Raw genomic sequence first — 22,269 nt, 5'->3', positions numbered from 1 at the left:
TTTCTCTTTCTGGCATCCTTCGACAACATCTTTAGTCTGTTCATCTTGACTGCCATGATGTCTGTTCTAAGAATATCGATTTAGCTTCTTCTTATATTCTAATAAGATATATAGGATTCTTCTTTTAGTCTTCCCAATTTTGTATGTTAGCCAGGGTGCCGTATATCATTCCACAGTTCTCGTGGTGTTATAAAGTGTTACACAGTTGTTATGAGCGGTTTCAGGGACACTACACCAGAGTTACATAGTCCTATAACTGGTGAACCGGGTGCAGACTTGGAATGGAAAACAAGCCATTCGCTCTATTACAAGCCAATGTACCATCAAAATGATTTTGTAGCTGATATTTTATGGTAAAAATCCTACCTAATGTTGCTTTAAAGGGAATCTGGTTGAGACTACAAGTTTGAGGGACGCAACAAAAAATAGTCACACACAAGCAAGTGGTTTATACGGTCATGGGACGAGCAGTCAGATATGAAGCTCACAGAATGAGTTACGACTGCATTCATTAATGTGAATACTGTGCTATGCATTTAGTGTTAATTTATTCATCCTTAGTAACTGCCTGATCAGGGTTGTAGTGATGGAAATTAGGCTACTAGCTTGGTTATACAGGGTTTATCAAAATGATGTTAACACTTAAATGGTAGAAACCAATCGGATCTGTAGTGGAAGTTCATCAGTGGCGTACTGCTGCACCATCTGTAAGTAGACCTCTGACGTCACTGTTGGGGTGTCAAAAAAATAAGGCCCAATTACGCCAGCAGTGGTCACGGTGCACCACACATTCAGGAGAAAAATAATCCATTAGTGTTAACATAATTTTGACTAACCCTGTATTTTAGGAAATAGAACCAACTAAATTTGTTAGAAAATATTGCAAGCAGATACAAGTAAAATTAATAACTGCAAAAGCAAGATAATAAAACAGTCCCATGGACATCTCTTGAGTGATATAACTGAGGTTGAGGAACCAGAATTTGCAGACAGTACTGCGACAATATTGCATTTCCACATCTGTGATTTTCCCAGTGTTTTCCAGTGTTTACAGGGGCATAATGTTAGAGTTCATATTTAATAAATAAATAAACAAACAAACAACCCTTTTGCTTTAGGCCACCCCTAGTTCAGGTTAAAATCTGAATACAGATACAGATATAAAGTGGCAATGTGATACACCCCTGCTTTATAAAGTAGCATTTGCTAACCCACACAGGTCCTTAAAATGCACATACAAATATGGACCATCCAAAGTAATGTAGCTCCTGATACAATATTTACCAGCCATAATGATCCACCTCTCTGCTAGGTGTGTAAACGTGCACGCTTACACATATACACAAGTTTACTACGTGCACATATTCAGTTGTGGAAACTAAACTTGTCCTATCAGATTATCTGAGTCTCCTGTGTGCTGTAGAGGAACGCAGGCTGGCCTGGCTCGCATGTAGCTGGGACTTCCTTCTATGGATTCTCACATACAGAGCTGTTGGGGGTTTCACAGTGATGAACCCTAGAGAGCTGATTCCATGTTAAAGAGCCAGGATTCACTTCCACCAATAGCACAATGAGGCAAGAGCCTTGTGGCCTGGCTGCCCTTGCTCTCTGAATGCCTGTGCCGGACAGAGATGAAGCAGGTGAAGGCACTGGTTTTGATTTCTCACTGTATGTTTAAAATTCATGTTTGGACAGTTAACAAATGCCTGTGTACACTGTTGGTACATGCTACTCTAGAAGGAATTGTACATAATGTACTTTAACATCTGCAGAAAACTCCTGTGGATGTTCTATCAGTCTGTGGTCATCAGTGTCCTGTTTTACACCGTGGTGTGCTGGGGAGGCAGCACATCCAAGAAGGACGCATCCAGGCTGGACAAACTGATCAGGTGGGCCGGCTCTGTGGTCGGCATGAAGCTGGACTCTCTGGTGACGGTGGCAGAGAAGAGGTCTATGGACAAACTATTGAACATCATGGACGATGCCAGTCACCCTCTGCACACCGTCATCAGCAACCAGAGGAGCCTGTTCAGTGACCGAATGCTCCTTCCCAAGTGCAGGACGAACAGACTCAAAAACTCCTTTGTCCCTCACGCCATCAGACTGTACAACTCCTCTCTGGGGGGGAGGAGGGGTAACAGGAGGACAGAGGACGGGAAGGAGCAGTAGCCTAGCCTAACAATAAGCAATACCGGGCAATGTGCAATATAATGTGCAATAGAAAGTGCAATATCTTTCCTGCTCCCCCCCCCACACACACACTTACCCTAACCCCACTTCCCCGTATCTTATTCTTTTATATTTGTATATGTAAATAATTTATTTTAATTTATCTAGAAGTTTTCCTCTATTTCTTTTCTCTGTTTATCTGTAATGATGCTGCTGGAATCTTAATTTCCCTGAGGGAACCCTCCCAAAGGGATCAATAAAGTCTTCTCATCTCATTATCTCTAGCCGCTTTATCCTGTTCTACAGGGTCGCAGGAGCCTATCCCAGCTGACTACAGGCGAAAGGCGGGGTACACCCTGGACAAGTCGCCAGGTCATCACAGGGCTGACACATAGACACAGACAACCATTCACACTCACATTCACACCTACGGTCAATTTAGAGTCACCAGTTAACCTAACCTGCATGTCTTTGGACTGTGGGGGAAACCGGAGCACCCGGAGGAAACCCACGCGGACACGGGGAGAACATGCAAACTCCACACAGAAAGGCCCTCGCCGACCCCGGGGTTCGAACCCAGGACCTTCTTGCTGTGAGGTGACAGCGCTAACCACTACACCACCGTGCTGCCCTCAATAAAGTCTTATCTTAACTTATCTTATCTTAGTGAAGCAATAGAGCTAGATATCAACAATATCACTTCTCGATATTGCAAAACTACTCATTTGAGTAGCAACATTCACATTTGTTTTGATGAATCAATTCAGTTGGTGAATAAGTGATGAGTATCTAGACAGACTCTTCAAAGTATTGTCACTTTTGTCTGCAATCTTCAATAAAGCAGTAGTCTCAACTTTTTCTATTTGGTGCGAGAGATACCTTTCAGCCCCTCAGCATGACTGAGAGTGGTTACAAAAATACACCTTACCAAAGTAGTCTGGATGTTCAAAAGATCTAACGATAGCTATTAATGACAGGGTTGCTCAGGCTGTCAAAGTGTGAGCTGAAAACTAAAATTAAATGCGTTAATGTTAAAACATGTAAGAAAAGGGAAAAAGAAATCTAGTTCGCTGAAAAACCTGAAGTCAATTTCTCTTTCTTTGGTTCAGTTATGTTCCTTGGATCTGTGTTTCACACATAAATTAAAACAGATTTAGATTAAAAACAGATCTGTAAAATGACTCCCTAAGTTTAAAAAATGAAGACCTATTCAGATCTAATTTTCATATTCACTTATGGCTCTACTCCAGTATGATAAGATATTCAGTCCATGGAGTTGCTACTAGTAATGAAGCAACGGTATTAAAGATGGATCTTTAGTCAATGGTTTATAAGATCTTTAGTTAAAGAATGGGCAGGGCCAAGACACTCATATATAAGAAGTTAATAACCCTATATTCCACTGACCATTTCTATGACTAGATAAAACACATGCATGTTTGACCCAGGTGTTTTATCTATTCATAGAAGTGGCTGATTGAAAGAGGGCTTTAACCTCTTCTCAGAAGTGTTTCTTCATGCTCCCTTCCTTTTTATTCGAGATGTTTTATAAGTATTTAATCCTGCCAGATGAAATGAGATGTCTGATCTAAATTCTAGAAATGTAGGAGCCCTTACAGATGGAACAGAAAATGTATATTTAATGGCACATAGCACAAGGGGTTATGATCTAGTTCATCCATGGTACATTGCAGCTTTTTTCTTAATAAATGCAGGCTGTGTTTATGTGCAAGCTTCAATTCTTTAACATTATGAGCTTGTAAGACTTGTGTTCCAATGAGCGCTCGATGGTAATGCATTCGGTTATTCACTTAAACATTCACATACAAGTGTATCTATATAAGTATATAGATACTTGCACAAGTATTCACCCCTTTTAAACTCTTTTTGCATACTTTATTGTGTTATATTATGTTCTAACGTGAAGCTGAAACAGACCTCATAGTATTTTTTATCCTTTTAATTTGCACAATATATCTGACATATGAGCACACAAAATATTATGCTGTAATACTCTAATTCAAACAATTAAACAAAAAAGCAGGCATTTCTTGCTTGTATGAGTGTCTACGTCATCTCTGGAGCAATACTCAGAAGCATGTTTGCCAGCAATTACAGCGGCAAGCCTTTTCGCTCATTCATCTTAGCAAAACTGGTCAAGCTCTGTCAGATTAAATGGAGACTGGTTGAAATGATGTCCTCTTGCATGGTGATCCTTTTAAAGTTGTCCTATTGCAAGGTGAACCTCCATCTGCTGCATCTTACAGACTGGAACAGTTCTTGTCCTATATTTGGCAACATCTATTTTGCCATCTACCCTGACCAGTTTTCCAGTCCCTGCTAATGAAAAGCAAAGCCACAGAATGATGCTACCACCATCATGCTTCACTGTGAGGATTGCGTTTTTCAAGATGATGAGCAGTGTTGGGTTTACACTGAATGTAGCACTTTGCACTGAGGCCAAAATAGTCATTCGACCAGAGATCCTTTTTCCCCATGAGTTTGCTTAGTCTCCAACATGCTTTTCATCAAACTCATATGGCTTTTCTTCTCTTCTCGCCACTCTTCCATAAGCCCCAGCTGTGCAGAGTGTCCATGTGATGGTTGTCCTGTGAATAGTTTCTCTCATCTGAGCTGTGGAGCTCTTCAGCTCCTTCAGAGTAGTAATTTGGTCTCTTGGATGCTTCTTGGACTAATGCCCTCCTTAGCCAGTCCCTGTTTTTTGGTGGTTGGCCTCCGCTAGGCAGTATTGTAGTTATGCTATATATTTGTCTTATCTCATCTCATTATCTGTAGCCGCTTTATCCTGTTCTACAGGGTCGCAGGCAAGCTGGAGCCTATCCCAGCTGACTACGGGCGAAAGGCGGGGTACACCCTGGACAAGTCGCCAGGTCATCACAGGGCTGACACATAGACACAGACAACCATTCACACTCACATTCACACCTACGGTCAATTTAGAGTCACCAGTTAATCTAACCTGCATGTCTTTGGACTGTGGGGGAAACCGGAGCACCTGGAGGAAACCCACGCGGACACGGGGAGAACATGCAAACTCCGCACAGAAAGGCCCTCGCCGTCCACGGGGCTCGAACCTGGACCTTCTTGCTGTGAGGCGACAGCGCTAACCACTACACCACCGTGCTGCCCGCTATATATTTGTATTTAGTATAAATATGGAGGTTATTGTAGGAAATCACACACACTGATTGGTCAAAAGATTTGGACTATTTCTCGATAATCACCTCCAGCGACTCAGCAAAATGGCGGCCAATCGCTTCATCACTATAAGTGATGAAGAATTTAAAATTATGAAAGAAAATGCTGTTCCTAAAAGCAATAAAGATACTACGACACTTGGTCTAAAACTATTCAAAGGTAAAGTGGGATTGGGATTTATTTTATCTATTTCAAAACAACATGCTTTATGTGAGGGGCGGCACGGTGGTGTAGTGATTAGCACTGTCGCCTCACAGCAAGAAGGTCCGGGTTCGAGCCCCGTGGCCGGTGAGGGCCTTTCTGTGTGGAGTTTGCATGTTCTCCCCGTGTCTGCGTGGGTTTCCTCCGGGTGCTCCGGTTTCCCCCACAGTCCAAAGACATGCAGGTTAGGTTAACTGGTGACTCTAAATTGACCGTAGGTGTGAATGTGAGTGTGAATGGTTGTCTGTGTCTATGTGTCAGCCCTGTGATAACCTGGCGACTTGTCCAGGGTGTACCCTGCCTCTCGCCCGTAGTCAGCTGGGATAGGCTCCAGCTTGCCTGCTACCCTGTAGAACAGGATAAGATGGATGGATGTTTTATGTGAGTCAGCATAGATAAGTGACACAAGCCTGCACGCATTACATTTGCATGCCGCTTTTAAAGATTGAAATAAATGGATTTTTTAAATACGATTTCAATATATTATTTCAATAATCACCTGTCTATTTATATTAAAACAATTATCAGCCTCAGTGAATATCGGTGAATAATGACCTCGACTTCATCTCGGTTATTATTCACCGATATTCACCTCACCTTCAGTGAATAATTGTTAAATATTCTCATGTTCCAGTTGTTTTAATGATGCTCTATTTAAAGTTTTGATTTTTTTGAAATAAATAAACTCTGATTGATACTTTTTCAGAATCGGGTTTTGGACTTGTTTTGATTGTTTGCTTAGGTATGTTCTCTAATGTTCTTTGGGCCTTCCAGGAACAAGTGTATTTATGTTCAGATCATGTGACACTTTCACTGCACAGAGGTGGACAACATTCAACTAATTACTGTATATGACTTCTGATAGCACCAGAACTAATGTACAGGATTCACAGCATTATTCGTATCTGTAAATAATTCAGTATTCTGGGTTATTTTTTGTCGATTCATGACACACAATCCCAGTGAATTCCGTTTCAGTTCCAGGTTACGACACTAAAAATGCAGGAAAAGTTCAAGTTATATTTATGCAAGGCACTGTACATGTCCATGGTATCTAACTGAAAGTTTCTTTGAACTTGCTGTGTTCACTGCAGTGCGGAATGTATATCGAAAGGTTTTTTTTTTCTAACCATGTCAGAACAGATGAAACTATTTCTCAGTTCACTATCTGAATACATTTTCTCTTATATATATTCACAGAGTTCAGTTATTCTGCAAGAGTTTGGAAAAGTAGCCACTAAGTTCACATTAGTTCCACTGCATTTGTATGAAAAGTGTCATTCTTTGATTCTTCGACTCTGTGTATAGCTATTCTGGTTTAAGCTGCATATATATTTTGTTCTGTCCTGTTATTTTGTCAGAAACGCACATAAATCCTCCATAAAATCACACATACAAATGTTTTCTCCCACATCTCTACACAGACCTCATTGCACATTAAACACACACTCATGAACATTAAAAAAAAAGCATACACCCATCAGCCATAACATTATAACCACTGACAGGTGACGTGAATAACATTATCTCATCACAATGGCACCTGTTAAGGAGTGGGCTATATTAGGCAGCAAGAGAACAGGCAGTTCTTGAAGTTGATGTGTTGGAAGCAGGAAAAATGGGAAAGTGTAAGGATCTGAGTGACTCTGACGAGGGCCACATTGTGCTGGTTGGATGACTGGGTCTGAGCATCTCCAAAATGGCACATGCTGTGGGGTGTTCCTGGTGTGCAGTGGTTAGTACCTACCAAAAGTGGTCCAAGGAAGGACAACTGGTGAACCGGCGACAGAGTCATGGGTGTTAAAGGCTCAGTGATTCTCATGGGGGCATGAAAGCGAGCCCATACAGTCCAATCCCACAGAAGAGCTACTGTAGCACAAACTGCTGAAAAAGTTAATGCTGACTAAAACAGAAAAGTGTCCACATTAACATTTTCAGCATTTTGTGCTATTGTAATGAGATAATTAACAGTTATTCCGTGAAATCGAGCCGTACATGATCTGATAGCCGACGAAGCGCATAGCACCGAGTTGGCTATAAGCCATGTACGGCAAGATTGAGTGGAATAAATGTTTTATTCTATCCACATTCACTGGATTTTGAGAAACAGAGCATTTTTATTTTTCTTTTTTGCAAATTCAAGACAAAAAAACCTTTATACAAAACATCCGACAAAATAATTTCTGCTGACAGTGAAAACAAACGGGCGAAATGACAGGAGCAATTTGTAAAAAAATGCTATAATAATAATTCTTGAAAAATTAAAAAAGGATACATTCTTACCATCAAATACTTTCATTCCATATTTTGTTGCTTTTTTGTATTTTTGGGGGTTTTGTTTTTGAGTAGACTTTTTATTTTGTCCTTGGTTGGTTCAGCAACATGTTACGCCATTTTGTTTTTCTCTACTCACGGTATATGAGCTGATATCCTAGTAGTAGAGTAGCCAATCAGAGCGTGCGATTGCTCATAACCAGTGAATGTGGGTAGAATAATCAATGTTTTTCACTTCACCTGTCAGTGGTCATAATGTTCTGGCTGATTGGTGTATGAATACAGAAAAACATGCTCATATGAGTGCAGACCAAGGTCTACAGCAATGGTGCCTGAAGAGAAGAGAGCAAGTTTATAAAGTGTACAAATAAATGAATGTATTGAGTGTGAGCGAAGGAGAAAAAGTGAGTAGCCTCTTGACCACTGTGGGTTTCTTCCCTCTCTATGTGCTTTTTCATGATGAGAGAACCTTGGCAATGTGTAGAACAGCATGTCTCCAGCTATATCTATAAAATCCATAATGCATGAAGCATGAAGTAATGTTCACACACCGATGCCATGCTTGCCCTTTAAGACAGGCTTTTCTATCTTCCTCTCCTGTCCTCCTCCTAGACATTGCGACAGTGAAGTGACAGAAAGCAGGAAGAGATAAGGACATGCAAGTTGCTGTTGTATGGAGATGAGTTTGGTTACGACAAGTGCTTTTCAGGTTGAATATCGCAATGTAGAATGAAATGAGAGGAGAGGGAGATTGTAAATAGCGAGGCAGAACGTGCTCTGTGACACTGCACTATTCACAAGGGCTGAAAGAACATAATTCAGTCAAAGGAAGTGTGTGTGTGTGTGTGTGTGTGTGTGTGTGTGTGTGTGTGTGTGTATGAATGAGAGCGAAAGAGAGGAGAGAGAGAGGGAATAGTGAAGACAAATTAGCAAAAGAGCATGCGTAATAAGGGATATTACAATATGAGTATTTTAGTATAAACATAGCTTTCACAAGTAAATGTAGAAATCATGGAACTCAACAGAAAATGGAGAGAAAAGAATCAGGATGGAAAAATAAATAATTGGTTCAGGATTGATAGTAAACATCTCTAATGACTGTGTAGTTACACTTAAACTATACATTCAACTATGCTGTAACTCCTGTGGTTGTATGGCTCCCTACTGACCAAATACTACATAGGCTTACTGCCTACTTTATTAGGAACACCTGTACACCTGCTCATTCATGCAATTATCCATATCACCCAATCATGTGGCAGTAGCATCCATCCATTATCTGTAGCTGCTTTATCCTGTTCTACAGGGTCGTGGGCAAGCTGGAGCCTATCCCACATAGAGACAAACAACCATTCACACTCACATTCACACCTACGGTCAATTTAGAGCCACGAATTAACCTAACCTGCATGTCTTTGGACTGTGGGGGAAACCGGAGCACCCGGAGGAAACCCACGCGGACACAAGAAGAACATGCAAACTTCGCACAGAAAGGCCCTCGCCGGCCGCTGGGCTCGAACCCAGGACCTTCTTGCTGTGAGGCGACAGCGCTAACCACTACACCACTGTGCTGCCCTGTGGCAGCAGCACAATACATAAAATCATGCAGATGGAAGTCAAAAGTTTAAAGGAAACCACTTTTTAACCTGGGCCCTATTTTCTCATCTCTTTGGGTCCAACTATTTATGCAGGACAAAAGTGATTGATATTGGTCCAGTATTGAGTTAGAACACTATAACCGGCAACCGCAAAACAGCTATAATGTAATCCTCCTGGGCAAACATCCGTGTCAAACTAAACCACATGTTTTCACCACTGACAGACTCATAATGTTATTCTAAGTGTCTGACAAGATGGAAAGGATCCCTACAGAGATGCACCTGTGTCTGTTTATCTCAATGTAGAGAAACTGTAGAAAATGACTGTTTCTGCACTCAACGTTTTACCATTCTGGTCTCTGATGCAGCCCCCCCCCCCCCCCCCCCGCCCCCGTCAGTGCCTGAAGTCGATTATCACATAGGGGTTGTTTTCTGATGTTTACAAAATAAGTCACACAGAATTTGTGAAGAAGTCTACTACCAGAATATTTCACTGATTATTACAATATGAATGAGTGTCTGACAATGTGAAAAGGATCCCTTCTGTAAACATCAGCAAACAGACCTTGTGCGATAATTGACTATAGGCACTGAATTCGGTGTATCTCTACAGGGATCCTTTCCATGTTGTCAGACATGTATAAAACCATTATGAGTCTGTCAGTGGCAAAAACAAGTGGTTTACTTTGACATGGATGTTTGCCTGCTAGAATTACACTGTACGGCCATTTTGCGGTCACTGGTTATAGTGTTTTATCTCAATACTGGGCTGATTTGAATCATTTGCATCCCAAATATTTGGACCCAAAGAGATGGGAAAATAGGACTCAGGTTAAAAAATCCCAGCGCTTTCCCTTAATCTTCACATCAAACATCAGAATGGGGAAAAATGTCATCTCAGCTATTGGTACCTGTTGAGCTGGTTTGAAGATTTCAGAAACTGCTGAGTTTACACAGAGTGGTACATGAGAGAGGTCAAACTGGCTCAACCTGCCAGGAAAACGACAGTAACTCAAATAACCACTCTTTACAAACGTGGTGTGTAGAAAAGTATGTCAGAACACACAGCATACTTGAGCATGTCGCAGATAGGCTACAACAGCAGGAGACCACATCAGGATGCACTCCTGTCACCCAAGAACAGGAATCTGAGGCTACAGGGGGCACAGGTTCACCAAAACTACAGAGATGAAGATTAGAAAAAGACCAGGTGAACGCAGAAAGTTTGTCATGTATATGACTGCAGCAACTCATAACACAAACAATCCTGTTTATTAAAAATAACATATTTATCCTCAAGATTAAAGACCAAGAAGTTACAGAGGTCAACTGCTCTGAAACCAGCAGCAATACAGGAATGTCTTTTGAACCATGTAACAAACAAGCATACCCACAATACACATGCAAACACATACATACGGTATACACATACGGTGGCAAATGTGCTACAGGCTCTGAAAAATATATATGCCTCCTCCCAGACCACCTGAGGTGAACATTTCTCAAACACAGGGCCTTGCTCACTCAATTTCTCAAGCACACTGTGGCAGCAGCAATAATCTGCCCCGGAGACAGAGTGACCAGCTGGAAACACACACACTCAAACATGTACACAAACATTCACACACGCAGTGTGTATTGTGCCCGATGTCTGATCCACCTGATGGATGTCTGGGTTGCTAACACTTAATCCAACACTAGTAGAAGCTACCCGGTCTTTGATTACTTCAAGACATCAGATGCTGTGTGTGTGTGTGTGTGTGTGTGTGTGTGTGTGTGTGTGTGTGTGTGTGTGTGTGTGTGTGTGTTGGTGGGTTGTGACAGCTAGAAGGAGAGATGTTTTGTTTTTCAGGCACACAGGACTTTATAAGTGTGCCAGGTCTGCTCATTTTGCAGTTGCATTTATTTAAGTGAAACTGTTGCTGTTAATAAGTTGCATTTTGAATGAGAGAAGATCTCAAATGTGAATCTCTCTCTCTCTCACACACACACACACACACAGAGAAATTCTCTCGAATCAGTCACACGATAAAACTACGGCTTCTTTTTTTTCGCACAGAAGAAGAAACCAATTACAGTTCCCTCGTTGCATATTTACACGGGATTGTGGTTAGGGCTGCACTGAACTGATCATGTTCATTTGAAAAATACCTCAGTCTCATTTTGCACTACTAGATATCCATTATTACATACTTTTATTATCACACTCCCTTTCATTTCTCTCTCTCCAGTGCGCTGATGTAATTCTACATGTACTCTGTGAACTGCAGAAACAGAACGTAAACAATTACTGAAGAAGGATTTGTGTGTTCTGTTGCTCTCTGGATTAAAACATCCATCCAGCCATTCGACTAGAGGTTGTAACTTGTAATTTGTAACCTTCGAACAGGTAAAAGCCAAAGAAAACACACCTTTCAAGTGGAATTCCTACTCAGGAGCTAAACATGGTTGCTCACAGCATCAGAAATAAACAAAGTCACGATTCTAAACTTTAAATGAGTTATACTGTCGATACAGGTAGTTGCCTTAGATCAATCAACATAGGGAGAGTATTTGCTTGTTAAATCTATGAGACTGACTATACAGTTCGCTGTTTTGAGGAAGAAAATATACATCACTCATCACAGTTAGTTGGGTCGGTTATTGCTAACAAAATATGAACATGCAGCAAAAGAGTACACACTTCCAGACCCCAGTAAAGATAGGAGCGCTGTTAACCTTCTTCAATAGCTTTATCGAAAACATGTTCAGTGTATAATCAGCCTCAGTTGTTCAAAGTGAAGGTATAAACCCCAAAAAAGTTTGTAGTGACCACTACGTGAGCAACATGAATATAATTTCAGTGATGGACCAATCGGTGGCCAAGGTGCCCAGGAAAAACAGATTTGACGTCTGGGCTATTAATATTTTTATTTGTTGTTGCCCAGTGAACAAGTATGTTCAACAACCACCAAAAAAGCCCAATACTCAATACCCAGTAGCTGTGTTTAAACACAATGTACTTCATGGTGGTGTGATGAATGGAAGAAAGTTATTAGGTGGATCTACGTGACCTTTTCAGAATCAGGAACGCATAGGTATGTGGAAACAATGACAAAATTGAGCAAAATAAAGTCCAGCACAGAGCCAGAACAAAACTCTCCTCGTAGCACAAGCCTCAATTAAACAAATCAAGAGCAAAAATAGAACAATATCTTTTAGAGCTCATGTGAAGACAGAAGACCAAATTTCATAGCTGAAACAATGTCCAAAGACCTTCTGACTTTTAGCTGAAGGCACAAACGTGCTGTGCTACATCATTTCCCTATAATAATACACTTAACTAGTGAAGTAGCTGGCCATGCATTATTATATTGTTAGCTACCACTTTTTAGCATAATCAGTCAGGTTTCTGGGCAATTAAAACATGGGACTGAGCCACACACTAGACTATTCTCTTCCCTGGTAGGCTAGCTAATGCATTTATTCTGTACACTCCTGGAATTTGTTATGTAATGGTGCTAATTATCTAATTTTCCTCTCATTTACCTCACAAAGCAGCATCAAAAATGGAAATATTCAAGATTCATTTCAGGTCTGATATTTAATATGTATAAATTATATACACATGGTGGCACGGTAGTGTAGTGGTTAGCACTGTCGCCTCACAGCAAGAAGGTCCTGGGTTCGAGCCCAGCAGCCAATGGGGACCTTTCTGTGTGGAGTTTGCATGTTCTCCCCGCGTCTGTGTGGGTTTCCTCCGGGTGCTCCGGTTTCCCCCACAGTCCAAAGACATGCAAGTTAGGCTAAATGGTGACTCTAAATTGACTGAAGGTGTGAATGTGAGTGTAAATGGTTGTTTGTGTCTATGTGTCAGCCCTGCGATGACCTGGCGACTTGTCCAGGGTGTACCCCGCCTCTCGTCCGTAGTCAGCTGGGATAGGCTCCAGCTTGCCTGCTACCCTGCACAGGATAAGTGGCTACAGATAATGGATGGATGGATGGATGGATGGATGGATGGATATATACACATGTATACACTACTGTTCAAAAGTGTGGGGTCACCCAGACAATTTTGTGTTTTCCATGAAAAGTCACACTTTTATTTACCACCATAAGTTGTAAAATGAATAGAAAATATAGTCAAGACATTTTTCTGGCCATTTTGAGCATTTAATCGACCCCACAAATGTGATGCTCCAGAAACTCAATCTGCTCAAAGGAAGGTCAGTTTTATAGCTTCTCTAAAGAGCTCAACTGTTTTCAGCTGTGCTAACATGATTGTACAAGGGTTTTCTAATCCTCCATTAGCCTTCTGAGGCAATGAGCAAACACATTGTACCATTAGAACACTGGAGTGAGAGTTGCTGGAAATGGGCCTCTATACACCTATGGAGATATTGCACCAAAAACCACACATTTGCAGCTAGAATAGTCATTTACCACATTAGCAATGTATAGAGTGGATTTATGATTAGTTTAAAGTGATCTTCACTGAAAAGAACAGTGCTTTTCTTTCAAAAATAAGGACATTTCAAAGTGACCCCAAACTTTTGAACGGTAGTGTACATACACTCACTGGCCAGTTTATAAGGTACACCCATCCACCTGCTGTTTTATGCAGTTATCTAATCAGCCAATCTCTTGATAGCAGCACAATGCGTAAAATCATGCAAATACAAATCAAGAGCTTGAGTTAATGTTCACCTCAAACATCAGAATAGGAAAAATTGTGATCTCTGTGACTTTCACTGTGGCATGGGTGTTGGTGCCAGATGGACTGGTTTGAGTATTTCAGAAACTGCTGATCTCCTGAGGTTTTCACACACAACAGTCTCTAGAGTTTACACAGAATGGTATGAAAAACAAACACATCGAGTGAGCGACAGTTCTGTGACTGGAAATGCCTTGTTGAAAAGAGGAAAATAGCCAGATTGTTTTGAGCTGCCAGGAAGGATATAGTAACTCATATAAACACTCTTTACAACCGTGGTGAGCAGAAGAGCATCTCAGCATGCAATAACAGAAGAACACATTGGGTTCCGCTCCTGCCAGCCAAGAACAGGAATCTTACAGTCAAGAACAAGCTCCATTAAAGTGGCCGGTAAGTGTGTGTGTATATATATATATATATATATATATATATATATATATATATATATATATATATATATATGTGGTCATGCGTCTGGATGATGATCATAAATTGAACGAATAGGGATGAAACGAAGAATCATTTTTCGTTTTATTATAGACAATTGTCAATAAAAAATCAAATCAAATCAAATCATCATGACATAAAATGTCACTGCAGTTAATTATCAGCACACATTTTTTTTTTTCCCATTTGCACTGCCCTGATCCAAGTTAAGGTCTGCATTGTTGGTCACGAAAATACAAAACTAATCGTCCTAGTTCTTTTAAAGTCATGTAAAACATTCATCTACTACTTTAGCTTCTAGTGTTAGGTTTATAATAGCAAATATTCAAATTCAGGACAGGCTTGTGTTCAACAAGAGTCTAATTTCTTGTTCCTCATATGAACATCATGTGTAACAAATTTAAGAATTGCTTTTTGAAATCTGGAGAACAAAAGTGGTGAGCACCAGCCAAACCATAACTCATAGCACAACTCCCACCTAACTTCGTCCAAGGACTCAAAACCCAAGCAAGACCAATGCCACAACGAGTGTGTAGTAAGAAGTTTTACAGCCTCTGCAGCTGCTATTACTGTGTCTGCCTTGACACAGAGAATAACCAACAGCCAACTATTTTTACAAGCAGTTTATTTTCCTTAACCACATTTTATAATTAGAGCACTTGTAGCTGTCAAATAATGCTATGCATTTGTGTAGCACATTCTGTACAGTTGGGTAGAATAGGCTCACACACATACAATAGAACCTAAAGCGAGTGTATCACCATATTCCTGGCTCGAGCTCAATCTGCCTTACTGACTCTAAAGTCAATATTGGATGGACAATAATACATACTAAGTAGGGGGATTTGTTTAAGCTAGGTTTAAGTAGCATAATGGTGACATGTTTACACATATCTGTCATTTACAAATGGATTAATTTTATGACTAGAGAGGCATCAATTGTCCTAAGGTATTATATGGCTATATAAATAAATCTGTTTAAGGACATCTATATCCATGACTGAATTTCACTGCTGCATACAATATAAAATTTGTTTTTAGCTTTCCGACAGATGAAACCACTCAATTCCCTTCTTTTGAGTTATAGTTGAGTAGGTAACTAAATTTGTTCCATTTTATTCATTATTTCTGTATATTACCTTAGTTAACGAATAGTAGGCTACACCTAACCCTAACCTTGGTGTCAAAATGTATAGTGGTCTGACAAAACCTGCCAGATGTCACTGTGGGTGAATTCTGCAAATAACATGCTTTGGCATCTCTATTGTAAATACAACATTAAAATCTTTCACCAAAATGATGTGGAAATGATTTATTGCCGAGGTTATCTTCCTGTAAAGATCACACTGAGTAAAAAGCCACTTTCACAAATGTGGTGTCAAAAACAGTCAGTCCACGTATAGTTTAAAACCACCTTGCTCGCTAAGTGTGATTTCCTCACACAGAGAATGTTACACTTTGGATCGAGTTGTGAGATAGATATGTGTTATAACAAGATGATCATTAGCCTCATCACTTTAGTTTTTATAATACCACTACTACTACTACTACTACTACTACTTCTATTAATACTACTACTACTACTACTACTACTACTACTACTACTACTACTACTAATAATAATAATAATAATAATAATAATACAATTTGTCAAAATGGTCATGATGCTCATGCACGACAGTCAAAGTGGAATTTTTAAATGCAATTTTCTCCTTTTTCATTTGTGGGGTAACCAGACTTTAAAATTACTTTTAACTTTACATAGTTCAGTTTGGGAATGCCGGTAGTTTTAGAGAATACAGTACCAGTGAAAGTTTGGACATGTGTATTAACTCAATGTTTTTTCTTGATTTAAAAAAAAAATTAAAACACGTGTCTTAAAGTAATGATGGATGTTGTTACTCTTGACTTAGTTGAGCGCTTCTTGATATAATATGGATTACTACAGTTGTGGAATAGGGCTATTTACTGTATGTTTATTATTTACTATTTACTGTTTGATCTTAAACACATTAAGAAGGCAAGAAATTGCACAAATTAACTTTTGACGAGACAAACCTGTTAATAAAAAGCATTCCAGGTGACTACCTCATGAAGCTGGTTAAGATACAGATAATGCCAATAGTGTACAAACAGTCATCAAGGTAGGCGGCACGGAGGTGTATTAGTTAGCACTGTCGCCTCACAGCAAGAAGGTCCTGGATTTGAGCCCAGTGACTGATGGAGGCCTTTCTGTGTGGAGTTTGCTTGTTCTCTCCGTGTCTACGTGGGTTTCCTCCGGGTGCTCTGGTTTCCCTCACAAAGACATGCAGGTTAGGCTAACTGGCGGCTCTAAATTGACTGTAGGTGTGAGTGTGAATGGTTGTTTGTCTCTGTGTCAGCCCTGCAATAACCTGGCGACTTGTCCAGGGTGTACCCCGCCTCTCGCCCATAGTCAGCTGGGATAGGCTCCAGCTTGCCTGCGGCCCTGTAGAACAGGATAAGTGGTTACAGATAATGGATGGATCGATGGATGGATGGATGGAGTCATCAAGGTAAATGCTGGATACTTTGAAGAGCAAAAATATGAAACATTTTGTTTTTTAATACTTTTTTGTTTACCATTTAATTCCATATATGTTCCATGTGTTATTTCATAGTTTTGATGTCTTCAGTATTGTTCTACAATGTAGAAAAGAGTCAAAATACAGAAAAACCTAGTCGGGGTGTACAAACTTTTGACTGTATATATATATATATATATATATATATATATATATATATATATATATATATATATAAAACTATATGACCAACAGTATGTGGATACCTGATCAGAACAATATGTGGGCCTTCCCCCAACCTGCTGCCACAAAGTTTGAAATCACGCAATTGTCTTGAATATCTAATATCTAAAAGGCTGCTGTGCACAAAGCAAGCTCCATAAAGACACAGTTTGGACTTGAGTGAGAAGAACTCACATAGAGCCCTGACCTCAACCCCACTGAACACTTTTGGGATGAACTGGAATGCCAACTATATGTCAGGCCTTCTCACCTGACATCAGTGCCTGACCTCACTAATGCTCATGTGGCTGAATGAGCAAATCCCCACACCCATGATCCAAAATCTAGTGGAACGCAAAGGAGGGGACAAACTCCATATCAGTGCCCATGGTTTGGTAAAGGGATGAAAGAAAGAAAGAAAGAAAGAAAGAAAAACTTTATTCATCACACATTTGTGAAATTCCTCTCTGCATTTTACCCATCTGAAGCAGTGAACACACACATGCACAATGAGCACATACCCAGAGCAGTGGGCAGCCATGCTAACAGCACCCAGGGATCAGTTGGGAGTTAGGTGCCTCACTCAAGGGCATCTCAGCCCAAGGCCATCCCATATTAACCTAACTGCATGTCTTTGAATTGTGGGGGAAACCAGAGCACCCAGAGGAAACCCACATAGACACAGGGAGAACATGCAAACTCCACACAGAAAAGCCCCCGCCGGCCACTGGGCTTGAACCCAGAACCTTCTTGCTGTGAGGCGACCATGCTAACCACTTACACTACCATGCCGTGTTGAAGAACATTTGGGTGTGACAGCCACTCAATATAGACAGCCGCACTTTCCAAATTCATTCTTTGTACAGTGGTGCTTGAAAGTTTGTGAACCCTTTAGAATGTTCTATATTTCTGCATAAATATGACCTAAAACATCATCAGATTTTTACACAAGTCCTAAAAGTAGATAAAGAGAACCCAGTTAAACAAATGAGACAAAAATATTCTACTTTAACCATTTTTTACAGATATGGACCAGCTACAGAAAGACTCTGGACTGTCCACTGAGGAACTGAAAACCATCATGGATGACCGTGAAGAATGGAGGAAACTAGTTTGTGGTGTCCGAGCGTGCTCAAACTAAGATAAGGTTATACTTGGTCATTTATTTATTGAGGAAAATGATCCAATATTACATATCTGTGAGTGGCAAAAGTATGTGAACCTTTGCTTTCAGTATCTGGTGTGACCCCCTTGTGTAGCAATAACTGCAACTAAATGTTTCTGGTAACTGTTGATCAGTCCTGCACACCGGCTTGGAGGAATTTTAGCCTATTCCTCCATACAGAACAGTTTCAACTCTGGGATGTTGGTGGGTTTCCTCACATGAACTGCTCGCTTCAGGTCCTTCCACAACATTTCAATTGGATTAAGGTCAGGACTTTGACTTGGCCATTCCAAAACATTAACTTTATTCTTCTTTAACCATCTTTGGTAGAACGATTTGTGTGCTTAGGGTCATTGTCTCGCTGCATGACCCACCTTCTCTTGAGATTCAGTTCATGGACAGATGTCCTGACATTTTCCTTTAGAATTCACTGGTATAATTCAGAATTCATTGTTCCATCAATGATGGCAAGCCATCCTGGCCCAGATGCAGCAAAACAGGCCCAAACCATGATACTACCACCACCATGTTTCACAGATGGGATAAGGTTCTTATGTTGGAATGCAGTGTTTTCCTTTCTCCAAACATAATGCTTCTCATTTAAACCAAAAAGTTCTATTTTGGTCTCATCTGTCCACAAAACATTTTTCAACTAGCCTTCTGGCTTGTCAGTGTGATCTTTAGCAAACTGCAGACGAGCAGCAATGTTCTTTTTGGAGAGCAGTGACTTTCTCCTTGCAACCCTGCCATGCACACCATTGTTGTTCAGTGTTCTCCTGATGGTGGACTCATGAACATTAGCCAATGTGAGAGAAGCCTTCAGTTGCTTAGAAGTTACCCTGGGGTCCTTTGTGACCTCGCTGACTATTACACACCTTGCTCTTGGAGCAATCTTTGTTGGTCGACTACTCCTGAGGAGGGTAACAATGGTCTTGAATTTCCTCCATTTGTACACAATCTGTCTGACTGTGGATTGGTGGAGTCTAAACTCTTTAGAGATGGTTTTGTAACCTTTTCCAGCCTGATGAGCATCAACAACGCTTTTTCTGAGGTCCTCAGAAATCTCCTTTGTTCGTGCCATGATACACTTCCACAAACATGTGTTGTGAAGATCAGACTTTGATAGATCCCTGTTCTTTAAATAAAACAGGGTGCCCACTCACACCTGATTGTCATCCCATTGATTGAAAACACCTGACTCTAATTTCACCTTCAAATGAACTGCTAATCCTAGAGGTTCACATACTTTTGCCACTCACAGATATGTAATATTGGATCATTTTCCTCAATAAATAAATGACCAAGTATAATATTTTTGTCTCATTTGTTTAACTGGGTTCTCTTTATCTACTTTTAGGACTTGTGTGAAAATCTGCTGATGTTTTAGGTCATGTTTATGCAGAAATATAGAAAATTCTGAAGGGTTCACAAACTTTCAAGCACCACTGTACCTTTGCCCATATCACTGTAACACTCTCAAGGCTCTTGGGAAATGAGGACATGGGAAACGAGCTTGACAAATCTCATCTCATCTCATTATCTCTAGCCGCTTTATCCTGTTCTACAGGGTCGCAGGCAAGCTGGAGCCTATCCCAGCTGACTACAGGCGAAAGGCGGGGTACACCCTGGACAAGTCGCCAGGTCATCACAGGGCTGACACATAGACACAGACAACCATTCACACTCACATTCACACCTACGGTCAATTTAGAGTCACCAGTTAACCTAACCTGCATGTCTTTGGACTGTGGGGGAAACCGGAGCACCCGGAGGAAACCCACGCGGACACGGGGAGAACATGCAAACTCCGCACAGAAAGGCCCTCACCGGCCACAGGGCTCGAACCCGGAACTTCTTGCTGTGAGGCGACAGCGCTAACCACTACACCACCATGCCGCCAGCTTGACAAATCAAGGTGCATTTTATTTTTTATTTAAAGATCATATTTCAGTGGCTGTGGGCGGCACGGTGGTGTAGTGGTTAGCGCTGTCGCCTCACAGCAAGAAGGTCCTGGGTTCGAGCCCCGGGGCCGGCGAGGGCCTTTCTGTGTGGAGTTTGCATGTTCTCCCCGTGTCCGCGTGGGTTTCCTCCGGGTGCTCCGGTTTCCCCCACAGTCCAAAGACATGCAGGTTAGGTTAACTGGTGACTCTAAATTGAGCGTAGGTGTGAATGTGAGTGTGAATGGTTGTCTGTGTCTATGTGTCAGCCCTGTGATGACCTGGCGACTTGTCCAGGGTGTACCCCGCCTTTCGCCCGTAGTCAGCTGGGATAGGCTCCAGCTTGCCTGCGACCCTGTAGAAGGATAAAGCGGCTAGAGATAATGTGATGTGTGTGATGTGAGATTTCAGTGGCTTTATTTCTCTCTTTTGCACACACGTACACATACATACAGTGCTGGGTAACTCAGCTCTCTCGCTCTCTCTCTCTCTCTCTCTCTTTAGTTACTGTCTTCTTTCTGAAAGGACACAAAATTCACACATATGTAAAAAGCCAGTAATCAAACACAGGTGAAACTCATCATGTGTTCCCTACTGGTTCTACCTGACTCCTTGCCACCCACAGCTGATGCTCGATCACGCCCCCGCTGCTATAATAGTGTATTAGAAACTGTCAGAATTTCACCTGTTTTCCCACACTAGCACATAAATGCATTTTGGTTTATTTTAGAAAATAATTATTTTTATTGCTTCAAAAAAAAGTGAATTTGGACCACACCACAATGCCATAATTGTCATGAAGCTACTCTTTTCTGTGAAGACCTTTTGTCCCCAGCATAAGTGAAATGCATGGCCACCCACACAAAAAATAGACACATACACTATTCTGACCAGCATCAAACATACCCAAATGATCACTGAGCATTGAAAGGCTCAGTGTATGAATACAGAAAAGTGTGTCCACTTCAGTGCAGGCCAGGGTCCAGACCAAATGAAGAGAAGTCTACAGAGAATAGAAGGAAATGAGTGCAAATAAAGGGAGAAGAAGTGAGTAGCCTCATGACCCCCAGAGCTTCCATCACTCTTGTAACACCTTTTCATATATATTTGAAAAACTTGGCAATGTGTAAAGTAGTCCATCTCCATTTCTACCTATACAATCCATAATACATGAAGCGATAGCCAGTCAATTAGCGATGTTCACACTCCTACATGGCAACATGTCACTCGTGCCCTTTAACACGCTTTTCTTTTTTCTCTTTTCTCAGCTTCATTCTCCACTGCTGTGCACATGTATGGAGGTTATGGTATACCTAAGTGGGTGGAAAAGAGAAAACACGTAGAACAAATTTAAGATTCAGGAACAGATGGGGGTCCAATTAAAAACAAATTGGAGAGAGAATGTGAATACGTTTTTTTTTCTAATACTGTATCATGAAATTCAGACATGCTTAGAGAACATGTTCTTAATGGTCTTTATCCCAAGGAAGTGTGTGTGTGTGTGTGTGTGTGTGTGTGTGTGTGTGTGTGTGTGTGTGTGTGTGTGTGTGTGTGTGTGTGTGTGTGAGAGACAGAAACAAGAAGGATGAAATTAGAAAAACAGCATGGATGAAAATGATAAGACAAGGTGAGTGATTTAGTGTAAGATCAAAAGATCCCAAAGACCTTCTCCAATTTCATCTCTTAGCCCGAACAAGTGAACACAAGACCATAACTCACAGCACAACGCAGCTAAATTCGTCCAAGGACCCCAAACCTCAGCAAGGCCAATGCTACAAGAAGTGCGCAGTGACAACTTTTA

This window comes from Neoarius graeffei, chromosome 1 (assembly GCF_027579695.1).
Source record: "Neoarius graeffei isolate fNeoGra1 chromosome 1, fNeoGra1.pri, whole genome shotgun sequence".
In the NCBI taxonomy this organism is placed as follows: Eukaryota; Metazoa; Chordata; class Actinopteri; order Siluriformes; family Ariidae; genus Neoarius; species Neoarius graeffei.
The sequence above is the reverse complement of the archived record's forward strand: the minus strand, read 5'-3'. Positions refer to the sequence as shown.